At 48.5% G+C, this 12,828-nt stretch overlaps 1 long non-coding RNA gene and 2 other non-coding genes across 3 annotated transcripts; 2 read left to right on the forward strand and 1 right to left on the reverse strand.

Annotated features, from left to right (window-relative positions):
* Positions 1 to 506: 506 nt before the first annotated feature.
* On the reverse strand, positions 507 to 10,500 carry LOC126639091 (uncharacterized). Its single transcript, XR_007628750.1, has 3 exons — positions 10,379 to 10,500; positions 6,022 to 6,248; positions 507 to 3,045 (listed from the first exon to the last, which is right to left on the reverse strand). It is a non-coding gene; the product is annotated as an uncharacterized LOC126639091 (long non-coding RNA).
* On the forward strand, positions 1,777 to 1,849 carry TRNAF-GAA (transfer RNA phenylalanine (anticodon GAA)). The gene has a single exon. It is a non-coding gene; the product is annotated as a tRNA-Phe (tRNA).
* On the forward strand, positions 7,226 to 7,298 carry TRNAF-GAA (transfer RNA phenylalanine (anticodon GAA)). The gene has a single exon. It is a non-coding gene; the product is annotated as a tRNA-Phe (tRNA).
* Positions 10,501 to 12,828: the final 2,328 nt, after the last annotated feature.

Here is a 12,828-nt window from a genome sequence, read left to right on the forward strand (position 1 = left end):
CTTCCAACCCAAACCATTCTGTAATTCTTGAGCAGGAGAGAAGCAGCTGAGGGAGCTGATGGCCTCCAGCTGCAGGAGGTTGCTGTGGAGGGAGCTCAGGATGCTCCAACCCTTCTCCCCATCTCAGTGTTTCCTCTGGAGCTTTGCAAAACCCTGGAATAAGCTTAGGGAACCCTTGTGGTGGCTCTGCTTTCCTTCTGAGCTGAGGGAAGCCAAGTACAGCCACAGGGTGTCCCATCTTGGTGACGCCCATTGCCTGCATCCCCAGACCCCTCCTCACTCTGCAGCCAGCATGGAATTTTTGGAGTGCTATAGAAGAGGACCCTCTGAAATCCCCTGCACAGGGGGCTGTTCATGAAGCTGGAGCTGGATCACCAAACAGCAACATCACCAAACAACACACACCTCGTTCTTTCCACTTTGGGGGACTGGAATTAAAAGCCAAGCTGTTAAACAACAACATTCAGATTTGGGAATTGATGCTTTTTATTTTTGTTTTTGTTCCTAAGCCCTTTACATTTAAGCACAAAGATTTACCCCCCAATCATTCTCAGCTGCCTTTCTTTTTTATAACACTGGAAAACAGAGAAAATTATGTGTGACTGGGTGAATACTGGGGAACATAACTCTTATTTATTCAAGAGGCAGAGATGAATTCCATGTGCAATTACATGGAAGACGGCAAGATTGCTGTGTTCTGGGACAAAAAAGTGCCAGCATTTGGAAAGGAGAGGGATTATTGGAGGTAATTTATGTAGTTTAGAGTGATTTAAGTGTGGTTAAACTATTGCACATCATGATACAATATGTGACATAATAGGCCAAGAGAAGTGAGAAGTTTTCCAGTCTGTTTTCCATTCCAGCTTCCCAGCTGATGCTCCACCAGAGAAACCCAAGGAGGTCTGTTATTCCTGGGGAGAGGCTGTTCCTGGAACAGTTTGGCCACAGAAGTTGTGGATTTCCCATCCCTGGAAGTGCCCAAGGCCAGGTCAGACGGGGTGTGGAGCAACCTGGGCTAGTGAAAGGTGTCCCTGCCCATGGGCTGGAAAGGGATGATCTTGAAGGTCCCTTCCAACTCAAACTTTTCAATGATTCCATGATATAATCTCTTGCATCTGCAACAAAATTTGTCTCTTTAACACTGTTTTTCCAAAATATCCCACCCTGCCTTTCCTTAACTGGGTCTTCAGGTAAAGAAGGGGCTCTTTCAAAGTGAAAGGTTTGATGTGACAACTCTTTTGGAAGGGGATCTCCTGCCTTTAAACCAGCAATCTGTGATGTTCTAGATGGTAAAATTAAACAAATATGTTTTCACAAGCCAGTTTGGTATTTGCTGTGGTTTTCCCCCAAGAGCTGAGCAGTGGCTCAGCAAAACTAGTAAAAAAAGCCCCAAAAATCCACTGGTTCCCCTGTGTCTCAGTTCCCTCATCAGTGAAAGGACTCTCTGCTGTAGCAGGTAAGAGATCTCAAGGATTTGAGGCTGGAATGTGCTCAGATCTGAGAAACACTGTCAACCCTCAGACTGAGTCCTGCAGATGAACTTTCTTGGTTGCTGGAACTCTTGGGATAAGGGATATGAAAAGGAAAGTCACTTTAAGCAACGTGGTCTAGTGGAAGGTGTCCCTGCCCATGGAACCAGGTGACATTTCAGGTCCTTTCCAACCCAAACCATTCTGTGATTCTGTGAAGAACTGCCTGGAAGGGAAGCCACTTGGAACAGCAAATGTCTGAAAATCATCTTTCAAGAGGTTTTGTGAAAATTTGAGCTCCAGTAGGGCTGAAGTAGCTCAGCTGGGAGAGCGTTAGACTGAAGATCTAAAGGTCCCTGGTTCAATCCCGGGCTTCAGCAGGCTTTTCCTGCCCTTTTGGGTGCCCAGGGCTGGCATTCCAGGACAACAGAGACAGGGACAGGCACCAGAGAGACCAGCAAAGGGCCAGGAGGAGGATGAAGGGACTGGAGCATCTCTCCTATGAGGAGCTGGGACATTGCCCTGAGAGATGGACTTCCCATTCTTTGACACATTTCAAAGCCACCTGCATGTGATCCTGGACAACTGGAGGTGTTCCTGCCTGAGCAGGGCTTTGGCCCAGATGATCTCCATGAGGTCCCTTCTGACCTCAACCAGTCCGGGTCTGTGAAATAGGAATGTGGTTTTTAATTCAAAGCCATCAGCAAAAATAATGATAGAAAGGGGTTTTTCTTTTGTTCCTTCAACTGTTTTTTTCCCAGTCCTGTGTCCTGGCCTGCCCCTTGAAGTGGTGGTGGTGTTGAGTCACTGGTGTGGGGGGTTTGTCTACCCTGGAGCCACAAAGATTATTCGAGGGATGGAACTCCTCTCCTGGGAGGAAAGGCTGAGAGGGATGGATTTGTTCAGCCCAGAGGAGAGAAGGCTCCAAGGAGACCTTAGAGATCCTTTTAGTGCCTAAAGGGGCTCCAGGAGAGCTGGAGAGGGACTTTGGGCAAGGGCATGGAGCGACAGGATGAAGGGGAATGGCTTTAAATTGACAGAGGAATGTTAGATGGGATATTGGGAAGGAATTCTTGGCTGGGAGTGTGGTCAGGCCCTGGCACAGGTTGCCCAGAGAAGCTGTGGCTGCCCCATCCCTGGAAGTGTCCAAGACCTGGGCTAGTGGAAGGTGTCCCTGCCCATGGCAGGGGTTGGAATGAGATGATGTTTAATGTCCCTCCCAACCCAACCCATTCCATGGTTTCTGACCCTCTGAGCTCTGGGGACAATCACTGGTGGTGTTTTGGCTCAGTGAGGCACTGAGAGATTAAATCCTCCCCTACCTTCACTTGTCCCCTGTCCCCAAGAACAGCAGAAACCAAGCTCTGACACCACATTGCATAATTTTCTCCTTGTGAGCCCTTAGAAAAATCTTCATCCCAGGAAAAACTGGCAGAATCCTGGAAATAACTCTTCAAAGAAATGGAAATAAAGAAAGCCTGGCTGAGACAGCTTAAAAACTAGGATTTATTGCTGGTAGAGGTGAGAGGAGACCTGAGAGTGATCCAGACCCTGCTCTAACCCCTGTAACACACTCCTGAAAAATAAAGGTAGCAGGGATATGATGGTGAGTGACTGTCAGAAAAAAACAGGTGTAGGTGTTGGGAAGACAACACAGTCAGGGAATATATTAATCCCTTGAGGCCAGGACAGGCTTCCCAGCTCATTCCTGCCCACTCTCATGATTATTTATGACTTGGAGGGGCTACAGGGAGTTGCCATGTGGGAACTTTTGAGATATTATCCCTTTTTTTTTTTTGGAAGAACCACAGTGTGATTCCAGAGGGATCTGAGCTGCAGCAGCATGGGGATGGTTGCAATGCAGAGCCTGTATCACCCCTTATTTCCAAACCCTGTAACTAAGGATAAAACCCACAGATTCCTGCTCTATCCCATGGCACTCCCTCATTCCCTCTTGTTTTCTGCCTGGCTCTTCAGAACCCGAAAATCTGGGATAATTTCCTCTCCAGCACCGAGCCTGCAGGAAGGACAAAGAAAAAACCCTTTGGCAGTTTCAAGGCTTGCTGGGAGTGGATTTAAGCAGGAAACAGCCCGAAATTCCCAGGGCGATCCCGTGCCGTGTGGCTCGGGAAAAAGGGAATGGATTGACGGAGGAACCGTCGTAAAGCGGGAGAAAAAGAGGGACTGACGTCAGAGCCCCTGATTTCCATCTCTACGTCACCTAGCAACACTCCCGATAAGGACTCCACTTCCGAGGAACTCGTTCCCTGGGAATTTTCCCATTAGGTGGCACCACTGGCCTTGAGAAGCCCTTGACGTGCTTTGTCTCCTTCAAGCCAGGCTGACCCAAATCCCGGTTCAGAGACCACCCCTCTCTCCCCACTGTCCCCAGAAAAGCTCAGGAAGGGTTGGATGAGATTCGTGCAGACCTAAAAGTGACCTGGGCTGTTGGTTGTGATTTAATTTGGAGAAGAACTTTTGATAGGACTCAGCTCATCTTTGCACTGGATTCTGGAAAAACCCCATGGAAAGGCATAACCCGGCTCCTCTGGGCATGAACTTCACCAGTGGCTGAGCTGAACTCGGGACTGGAAATAACTTTTCTTGTTGGCACTTAATTTAATTGGGATAATTTAATTCCTGGCTGCAGGGAGGGAGTTGTAACTCCCAGCAAAGAAGCTGATCTTGATGCATTTATGGTTTGCTGCTGGAAAGGGGGTGCTCAGGTTGCCTGGAGAACATGCTGACAACGCCCCAGGTGTCACACAGAGACCTCCAGAGCGGATTTCCAAAGTTTTTGGATTGGTTTTTGAAGGCAGATTCAATTTTGGAACTCAGCACCGGTGTTTCTGTGGGCTCTGTCTGGTGATTGAACAAGCTGGGCCAGTGGAAGGTGTCCCTGTCCATGGCAGAGGGTTGGAATTCAATAATCCTGTAGGTCCCTTCTGTGTTTAGGTCAGGTTTGGAGATTTGCCTTTGTGCCCTCTGAGACATCAAGTGAGATGAATCCCACCCCAGGAACCTTTTCCAAACTCCTTGTTTTGCAGTAAAAAAAAAGGTCCTGCTGGCTCTTGTCTTGTGGTCTTTGCCACCTGCCACTGTCACTGCTGTCCCCATCTGGCCCTCTGGGAATTTGCTGATCTCCGGAGCCGCTGAACCAAATAACTCCCAGCTCTTAAAGAGAAGAACAAAACAACACCAATTCACAGAACCAGAGGCACTGATGTTTCAAAATAGACAAATAGCTAAACCTAGTGCAAAGCTGCACTCCAGGCTTTAATGACCCTTCAAAGCAAAGCTTTACGCACAAGGGAACTGCTTGTGATGGGCCGCACAATAATCATCATCTGAGCAATCACCTGGCTCTGCGATCCTTTTTCTCACTTCCTTCGGCATCCAAACATGGAAAAATAGACCAGGAAGAGTTTTCAGCCCCTGCAGGCTGAGCCAAGCTGGACTTGTAGGATCTGTAGTCACTGAGCTCAAGGAGTTGCTCCTTCTGTAGGTAAATGTAACCAGAGCTGCTCTGAACATCCAGCCTGGTTTTGGGAATGATTTTGCAGGGGGCAGATTGCAGGATTTCTTGAAAATATTTACTGGGGCCAATGCCCAACTACCTTCTCCTTATGGATCTTGAGATTCCTGGTGGAGATGAGAGAGGCATTCAATAGGAGAGAGAGCAAGGATTGCTCATTCCCTCAGCTCATTCAGAGCTGAGACCTAATCAGCCTTCAGGCTCCAAACCCCTGAGTAATATTGGAGGTTCCTCTCATTTCAGCATCTCCACCAGACTCAAAATAGAGGAATCTGGGTTTGGGTCATGTTCTCTCTTGGCCAAGGTGTTTAGTGATGCCCTGGACATTAAAGATCATCTCTTTCCAACCCCTGCCATGGGCAGGGACAACTTCTGGTAGCCCAGGTTGCTCCAAGCCCCATCCAACCTGGCCTTGGACACTTCCAGGGATGGGGCAGCCACAGCTGTTCAACATCTTGAGTCACTGGTGTGGTGAGTTGTCTACTTTGGAGCAAGGCCAGGGGGGTCCACAAAGATTGTTAGAGAGATGGAGCTCCTCTCCTGTGAGGAAAGGCTGAGAGAGATGGATTTGTTCAGCCCAGAGAAGAGAAGGCTCCAAGGACACCTTGGAGCACCTTCCTCTTGGCACCACTGAGCTTTCAGGAGCTGGATCTGTCATATGTGGGAGACAATTTAGAAGTTTAAATGGGAGTATCATTGCTCAGGTGGCCCAAAAGGCCCCCACCTGAGAAGCACAAAGATGCTGAGACCCTCAGCCACATGTGTGACCAGGGGTGGGATCACCACTGGGATCCAGGAATGGAAGTGTTTTTGCAGGAAGAAAACCCACTTAGGCTATGTTCCTGTTGTCTGGATATTCCACAGCCTAGTTTGGGAGCCCTAAATATCCAGGAACTGTTATCTAATAAATCCCTGGGAGGAAATAGCTGCTGCTGTCGAGCTGAACATTCAAGCCCAGATTAAATATATTTCTGACACCTTTCACTACCAGATTTTTGACAGACACGGAAAACTCACCGTGCATTTCACAGAAGTATTTTGGGAAGACGTGGATTTGGAGCTGGGGAAAGATGGGAGATCGCCCTGGGAGCGAAGTATTTGCAGGAGAAGTTGGTGGGCTGGGCAAACCTGTCCCTTCTCACTGCAGGAATCTGCCTGGCTCCCATTCCCTGGGTGGAGGGAGACAGATTGATGTGCAAAGATTAGCCAGGCTCCATGGATAACTCCAGATCCTTCCGTGGGCTCTGTGAAAAGATGTTAGGAAAGTCTGTTCAATGCTAATGCTCCTGATGGCTCTCAGCTCAAGGCTGCTGTTTAAATCCAGATTTTAGCTGTTTTTTATCATAAAAGCCCAGAATTATTTGAGCTGGAAAGGACCTTCAAGATCATCTCGTCCCACTCACCTTCCACTGGACCAGGTTGCTCCAAGCCCTGTCCAACCTGACCTTGAACACTTCCAGGGATGGGGCAGCCACAGATTCTCTGGAAAGCCTGTGCCAGTTCTCTGAGCAAAGAATTTCTTCCCAGTGTTATGGACCTTGGTCTTCAGGAACTGCAGTGAGCCCCAATTTATTATATCTTATATTTATTATTTCTTATCAGGACATGCTACAGGGAAGGGGTTTGAGCATTTTAGATATATCCAATATGTGTATTTGGATATGTCAGACCAGTGTGAAACCCTGAACAGCACGAGAAAGAGAGATGGTCTGAGGAATGAGACAAGACAGTGTCCCCAACACCATCAGAGAGAGAGGAGTCTGTGTTTGATTGTCCCTTTTACTCTCTTCCCAGTCACCTCTTGAGCCTTCCCTACAGGGAATTTGTCCTTCTCTCCATCCTCCACCACCTTTGTCACTTCACATTCAGCTTCCCCTTCTGTGGCTTTGGATCTGCAGAGACTTAACTCCATCTCCTTGTTCTCCTTGCAATGATTTGTGGGCTACAGAGCCCTTCTTTGATACCAAAGTAAGTGTTTCCCTGCCCCATTTCCACAGATCCTCCAGATTCATGTTGTTAAAATCATACATGGAGGTCACAGACACCGACAGGGAGGCTGGGCTGGCACCTTGGACCAGTGCTTTTGATCCCACTCTGCCTGTGTCTCGTTCCCTGAAATAAATTCTTTGTTTCCCGAGCCAAAGTCAACCAAAGGCTGCCCCAAAAGGCTGAAAGATCCTCATATTTCAACAGGGTTTATGATAATTTGAGCTCCAGCAGGGCTGAAGTAGCTCAGCTGGGAGAGCGTTAGACTGAAGATCTAAAGGTCCCTGGTTCAATCCCGGGCTTCAGCAGGCTTTTCCTGCCATTTTTGGGTGCCCAGGGCTGGCATTCCAGGACAACAGAGACAGAGACAGGCCAGGAGAGAGGCCAGGAAGGTGATCACAGAATGGGAGAGGTTGGAAAGGACCACAGTGGGTCATCTGGTCCAAACTCAGCGTCATCCCAGAGCTCAGGGCACAGGATGGTGTCCAGATGGTTCTGGAATATCCCCAGTGAGGAGATTCCACATCCTCTCTGGGCAACCTGTTCAGTGCTGGGTCACTGCCCAGCTCAAGAAGTTCTTCCTCCTGTCCAGGTGGAACTTCCTGGGCATCAGTTCCTGCCCGTCCTTCTCGAGGCTGAACTGGCCCAGCTCAAGGGGATGAAGGGACTGGAGCACCTCTTTTATGAGGAGAGGATGAGAGCCCTGGGGTTGGCTGTCCTGAGGGGTTGTGGAGTCTCCATTCTGAGATATTTTAAGAAGCCACCCGGATGTGTCCTGGGCAGCTGGCCCTCGGTGGCCCTGCTAGAGCAGGAGGTTGCACTAGAAAATGTCCAGAAATCCCTTCCAGCTATTCTGTGTGGGGAGGACAAGGACAAAAGTTGATGTCTAGAGAAGGGAAAAGCCAAACTAGTGACATCCTCATATTGTTCCATCAGCAGTGTCCTCCTGGCCAACCAGACCAACCCTCCTGGCTGAGCAACCAAAGAGCTGTGACAACGATCGGGGTGTCGGAAAACCCAGACCTGCACAGAAATAAATAAAAGCAGCTTTGAACACTCCTATCCTCGAAACGCTCACCAAGGTGAAGTTTTTTCTCTTTCTCCTTGATTTTTTTGTGGTTTTTTTTTTCCCTTATTTTTAGTCAAACTGAGAGCTTCAAAATTAACTCCTCGCCCTCTCCGAGCTCCCGGTGTCTGTCATCTGCTGCAGGATCTGCAGCGCCACGTCACGAGCGGGGCCCCCAAATAAACTTCCGCTCTCGCTCGAGGCACCATCTGTGTCCCATTTCTGCAGAGCCTGGCAGAGACAATCCCTTGCCTTCTATGGAATGTTCCTTCCCCTCGCTGAGCTCCAGACTCCTTCGGAGGTGGGGAAGGAACCGGTGGGTGGGAGCGGTGCCAAGCGGAGATCGCTCGGCTGTGACAGAGCCCTCGGGTTGTCGGGGTGCTTTTGGTGTTCAACCAAGGTCAGGTGGCCCTGAGGGCAAAGCCTCAAACTCTGCATCATCTGGAATTTTAGCTTAGCTCTTTTAGCACCTTTGTGCGAGGTGCCTGCAAATGTTTTAGCGTCCCTTGCCGAGAATTCCGAGGGGACGAGATTTTAGCGAGGTGAAAAACGGCTCATCTGCAGAAAATGCACCCAGAGTAAGACATAGCAGGGTCACACCTTTTGATGTAGCCAAGTCAAAACTGCTCAGGAGCCTTGAAGCTGTTGCAAGAAGGACAGAGATGAGGAGGAGGAGGAGGAGGAGGATGGGGATGAGAGGGATGGCTGGTTTTGCCACCACAGATTCAAATCTGGGAGGTGTCAATCTGGGACAATAGGACAGACAGTTTTGGGGCTGGGTGTAACCCCTGAGGTGATGTCCAGATATTATAATGAGATAATATTATAAAAACTGTAAAGCCCTATACTGTGAGTGTGTGAAATAGATTTTGTGCACCAAAGGCACAGTGAAAGAGCTGCTTTCTGCCTTTCTGTACTCAAAATTGTCCAGAGAATTATTTCCCTGATTTTGGGCAACAAGGGCAACCCACAGAGGAGGCAGAGCCAACGCCAGGCCGTGTCTGGCTGTGAGAAAGAGAAGAGGCTTCGCTGTGCTTTGTTAATGAGGGCAAGAGCGGTGAGGGGAGGAAGAGCCAAGCTGGGGATGTCATGGGGAGAAGGGTCCAAGTCACTGGGACGGACACCCCTTTGTTCTGGGGCACAGAATCACAAACAGTTAGGTTGGAAAAGGCCTCTGAGATCATGGAATCCAACCCCACCCTGGCACCCAGCCCATGGCACCGAGTGCCACGTCCAGGCTCTGCTTCAGCACCCCCAGGGATGGGGACTCCACCCCCTCCCTGAGCAGCCCATTCCAATGTCTGATCCCCCTTTCTGTGAAGAAATTCCTCCTAATGTCTAACCTAAACCTCTCCTGAAGCAGCTTGAGACTGTGTCCTCTCATGCTTTTACTTGTTGAATCCCACCTGGCTCCAACCTCCTGTCAGGGAGTTGTGGAGAGTGAGAAGGTTCCCCCTGAGCCTCCTCTTCTCCAGACTGAACCCCTCCATCTCCCTCAGCCTCTCCTCACAGGGTTTGTGCTCCACACCTCCCCAGCTCTGTTGCCTTTCCCTAGTCCTTTTACCAGGCTGAAGTTCACAGTCTTATCTTCCTATTGTGCAAATAAATAAAGCTTTATTGCCCAATTCAGACAATTAAACCCACAAGAAATCACGAAGAGCCTTAGTTTAGGCTCTGCACCAAAGCAGCTGAATGAGCTGCGTGAATTGTAACCCTGGGCCTCAGTTTCCCTTTGGTGTAGCACTGACCCTTCCCTTCCCCTTTCCTTTCCCTTCCCTGCCCTGCCCTATCCCTTTCCTTCCCCTTTTCTTTTCCCTTCCCCTTTTCTTTCCCTTCCCCCTTCCCCTTCCCTTCCCTTCCCTTCCCTTCCCTTCCCTTCCCAAACCTTTCCTTCCTTCCTTCCCTTCCCTTCCTTCCTTCCCTTCCTTCCCTTCCCTTCCTTCCTTCCTTCCCTTCCTTCCCTTCCCTTCCTTCCCTTCCTTCCTTCCCTTCCCAAACCTTCCCTTCCCAAACCTTCCCAAACCTTCCCTTCCCAAACCTTCCCAAACCTTCCCTTCCCAAACCTTCCCTTCCCAAACCTTCCCAAACCTTCCCTTCCCAAACCTTCCCAAAACTTTCCTTCCCCTTTCCCCTTCCCCTTCCCCTTCCCCTCCCTTCCTTCCCAAACCTTGCCAAACCTTCCCAAACCTTCCCTTCCCAAACCTTCCCTCCCTTTCCCTTCCCAAACTTCCCCCTGGAAGCACTCTGTGTTCCCTGCTCTCCCAGCTTGTTTTTGTGTTCTCTCCCCGCACGTGTCCCCGGGGATGGTGCTGCATTACTCACCTCTTGTTTCTCCAATTGCTTTGATTTGCAGGAGTTAGGAACAGTCACAGCCCTCCCGGAGCCGGGAACAGCGTCACTCAGCTGTTCCTAAGAAACTCCTGTGACTTTCAGGTGGATTCACCACAAACCGGATCGGAAATGGGCGGGAGGGGGGGGAAGGGGAGTGGTAAGAAAGAAGGGGACAGATCGTCCCAGAACATTGGCAGATGAGGTAAATAATTAGGAAACGGTGTCAGAAAGAGGATGATGGGCAGGAGATGAGGTAAGAGACCCAGATTCTGGGTCACCACTGGGACAGAACATTTTAAATGGCCGAGGAAGACTTTGGGATTCGTGGGATCTGTTCCTGGTTGTGGGAACTCGCTCATTTTGGCAAGAGTGGTGGCCAGCACATGAAAGCAGGGACAAGACAGAGGTGCCTCCAAATCAACCTCCCACAAGCTGAATTGATTTAAAGTCCTCTTTGCTCCTTTGCTCCTATCCTGTATCCACACAGAGACCCACATTCCCTCAAATTCCGTTTTTTTTGGGTGCTCCCTGAGGCTCTGTGTGTGCCTGTGGAAAGTTCCATCATCAGAAAGTTTAAATCATTATTAAGCCATTCAATCATCTTAGATCAGGAACGGTGTGGCCAGCAGGACCAGGGCAGTGATCAGACACTGAAATCCAACTCAATCCAACTGAAATCCAACTCAAATCCAAATTCTGGGGTCATTTTCACGACAAGCAGGACATTGAGGGGCTGGAGCATGTCCAGGGAAGGGAATGGAGCTGGGGAAGGGTCTGGAGCACCAGGAGCAGCTGAGGGAGCTGGGGGAGCTCAGCCTGGAGAAAAGGAGGCTCAGGAGGAACCTTCTCCCTCTCTGCAACTCCCTGACAGGAGGGGGGAACCAGGTTGGAGTCGGGCTCTGCTCCCAAGTACCAAGGAATAGGATGAGAGGGAACAGCCTCAAGCTGCACCAGGGGAGGTTCAGGTTGGATTTTAAGAAAAATTTCTTCCCTGAAAGGGTTTCCCAGCCCTGGCCCAGCTGCCCAGGGCAGTGGTGGAGTCCCCATCCCTGGAGGGATTTAAAAGCCATGTGGATGTGGCACTTGGGGACGTGGTTTAGTGGTGGACTGGGGACTTTTAGTTGTATTTGCTGATCTTAAAGATCTTCTCCAACCTAAACAATTCTATGATTTAAACTATAAACTGTGGCAGAGAGGGGAAATTGTAACTAATCGAATTTTCCAGCCCTTCCCTCTTGTTTTCCTGTCTCCCACAACAATAAAATCAGCTGGCAAAGGTGGCTGGACATGGAGAGGGATGCCTTGTCTCCCAAAGTGACAGCAGAACCCCTCCAGCAGGGAATAGGGATAACTGGTAACACATTCCCAGGGAATCAGCAACTGGAAAATCGCATTTCTAGGCACTCATTTTCCCTTGCTGTCAGGTCCTGCTCCTTTGGAAAGACAACTTTGGGAAGGTCCTGGTGTGCAGCTCCAGCATCTTGTGTCACTCTTTCCCATCACCCACCAGCACAGGAACCTCCCCAAGGGTGGCAGGAATAAGATTTCTTATATTTTTTATATTATATGCTATATCTTTATATTTTTGTATAATATATTTTTATATATTATATTTTTATTGTTATATTGTATTTTATAACTTTATTTTTCTATATTTTCTATACTTCTAAATGTTTCTATAGTCTATATTTAGTGTCCTATATTTCTATATTTTCTATATTTCTATATTTCGTAAATTTAGTTTCCTATATTTCTATAATTTTCTATATTTCTATATTAGTTTTCTATATTCCTATATTTTTATTTTATCATCACACTCTATTTTTAATATTATATTTTATTGTTATAGTTTATATATTATATTTTATCACTACGTTATACTCATATTTTTTATATTAGCTCCAAACCCTGAGCTAACAGGGAAGCTCTAAAATTGCACAGGAACTGAGTTTTACCCCTCCCGACTACATTGTGAGTCTGGGGGAAAAAAAAAAAACAAACAAAAACACCCAACCTCAAGAAAAGCAGCTCTTAACTTAAAAACTTCAGCTAATTGTTTAAAACTCGAGGTGATGATGTGAGACCTCGAGGCCTAAAAATCCCTGTGCTGAAAAAAAAAAAAATAAAAAAAAAACACCCTGGGTGGTTTTAAAAGTGTTCTAGTCCCGATTTTATTTGTTTTAATTATTGGCTCAAGGACTGGGGAGATTTCGCGGCAAGGGAGAATCTGCACTCAACTTTTCCCGAGGTTTCGGCTGCAAAAGCAGCTTCCCTGGAGCTCCGGGACACCGGGAATGTGTTTGGCCACCCCTCAGGATCCTGAACGAGGGTGACACTAAAACCAGCAGGCCAGGAAAGGAAAAGTTGCCGCCGTTTGAAATGCTAATTTTGTGGGGTTTTAAAGCCCCTTTCGCTTCTCCTCCTCCTCCTCCTCCATCCCC

The sequence above is a fragment of the Myiozetetes cayanensis genome, unplaced genomic scaffold (genome assembly GCF_022539395.1).
Source record: "Myiozetetes cayanensis isolate MyiCay16 unplaced genomic scaffold, myiCay2020 scf1, whole genome shotgun sequence".
NCBI lineage: Eukaryota > Metazoa > Chordata > Aves > Passeriformes > Tyrannidae > Myiozetetes > Myiozetetes cayanensis.